Here is a 2,220-nt window from a genome sequence, read left to right on the forward strand (position 1 = left end):
GTATGGATGTATGTGTGAGTATGTATATGTGTGTGTATCTGTATTCATGTCTCAGTGTTATATGTGTGAGCATATATATGTAAAATGTCCACTTTTTGTCTGTGTGTCTATTTTTATGTATGTGAGTGTGTGTGCATTTGTGTATGTGAATGCTTATCTCTGTATGTGTGTATGGGGGTGAGTTGTGAGTATGTGTGCATTGTGCGAGAGTGTTTGTATATTTCGGTGCATCTGTATATAAGAGTGGTCTGTGTGTCTGCATATGCATGATGAGTGAGTTTATTAAATGTGTGTCTGTGTCACTTTGTGTGCGTGATGTGTGAGAGGAGGCATAGGGAGAGAGAGAGGCATAGGGAGAGAGAGAGAGACAGGTAGAGAGAGAGAGAGACAGAGAGAGAGAGAGAGAGAGAGAGAGAGACAGAGAGAGAGAGAGAGAGAGAGAGAGAGAGAGAGAGAGAGAGAGAGAGAGAGAGAGACAGACACACACACACGCTGAGACTAGGAGAGTGTGTACTAGGTACAGCTAGCTTTGCTGTGAATGTGGAGGTCAGAGGCCATCTTACAGGTCTTGTTTGGGTACTACAACCTTGTGTTCCAGAAATCAAACCATGCGTATAAAGCTTGGACATAAGACTTTTTCCATGTACAACCCACAGGATGCCATGAAAATCTTTGGATAAAGAGCTAGTTTACAGCCGGAGCTATATTTACTTTAACAAAGTTAATATAAAGAAAATAACTTTATTTTTAGCCTTTAAACAATATAAAATTTTGAAGTATACCATTATCTTGCTACGATTTCCGTAGAGACAGGGTTTTTCTGTGTAGTCTGTGTAGTCCTGACTCGCTTGGAACTTGCTCTGTACACTAGGCTGGCCTTGATACCCTTTTGCCTATACAATGCAGCTGCCAGACCACAATAGTATTTCTAATTTAGATAGATTTTGCACCACCCTAAACATTTTGATGTAAATATTTATGTACATGGCATAAATAAAATTAAAATAATTGTAAATGAATTACAATAACTTTTAAATACAATCACAGAGAAAGTTTTGTGTTTGCAATACATGTATAACTTTCTCATAAAGTCTACATATCTGTACAATAGTGGTTAATGACAATTTTAATGTAATTTAAGAGAAGTCATGTAGCATAGCTTTCTGAGGGTGGCAGTGAAACAGGAAGTAATAATGGAACCCAAATCCTTGAGACAAAAAATTGCCAGAAGCAAGCAGAGAGTGAGGTAAAGAAAGTGAAAAGAGAATTGGGAAGCTAGGGGAGGGCATTCAGAAAGGGGAAACTTGTGTTTGCCACTATTTAAGGTAGATGCACACAGCAGGGTTATCAGAGAACCTACAGGGGAAGACTCAAACACGCTGCTCATAGAGTGATCAGAATCTGCAAGATCCACGATGGCTATGGTTTGTGCATTCCTCACGATTCTGGTAGTTATGAGCCACTGGTCAACCTGCTGTCTAGGATGTAACCTGCCTCGAACTCATAACCTCACACTCCTGAAACAAATGAGTAGACAGTCCCCTGTCTCCTGCCTGAAGGACATACAATACTTTGAACTCCCTTTGGAGAAGATGGATGCCCAGCAGATCCAGAAGTCTCAAGCCATCTCTGTCCTGCAAACTCTGACTCAGCAGGTCCTGACCCTCTTGGAATCAGAGGAGTCACGTGCTGCTTGGAATGAAACCCTCCGATTGTCATTCTGCAAATACCTCTACCAGCAGCTCAAAGATCTTGAAGCCTGTCAGAATCAGCAGGTTGGAGAGCAGCAAGTTCCCTTGACCCAGGAACCCTCCTGGCTGGCTGTGAGGGAATACTTGCAGGATCACCATGTACCTGAAACAGAAGAAACACAGCCCCTGTGCCTGGGAAGTGGTTAGAGAGAAGTCGGAGAGCCTGATTTATTCAGATATGTTCCTGGCAAAACTGAGTGAAGAGAAGGAATGAGTTCTGAGATAAAGTGGAGAGGATTCTCCTGGACTACAACATTGCATCTCACATTATGAGCAATTATTTTCAATATGTTAAACTCTTTTTGTATCTGCATCCATTCGGTTATTTATTTATTTATTTATTGATTGATTGATTCATTCATTTATTTATTTATTAGAATGCTATAATGTATGTTAAGATATTTATGCTAAATCTTTTATTCTTTTATTTTTACTATAGCTAATGGTCATTTGCAATTAAATTATTTTG

The 2,220-nt window shown here is 39.9% G+C and overlaps 1 pseudogene; it reads left to right on the forward strand.

Moving 5' to 3' along the window:
• Nucleotides 1–1,415: 1,415 nt before the first annotated feature.
• Nucleotides 1,416–1,965, forward strand: LOC116888054 (annotated as a pseudogene).
• The last annotated feature ends 255 nt before the right edge of the window (nucleotides 1,966–2,220 follow it).

Source organism: Rattus rattus, chromosome 1, assembly GCF_011064425.1.
Source record: "Rattus rattus isolate New Zealand chromosome 1, Rrattus_CSIRO_v1, whole genome shotgun sequence".
Taxonomy (NCBI): Eukaryota; Metazoa; Chordata; class Mammalia; order Rodentia; family Muridae; genus Rattus; species Rattus rattus.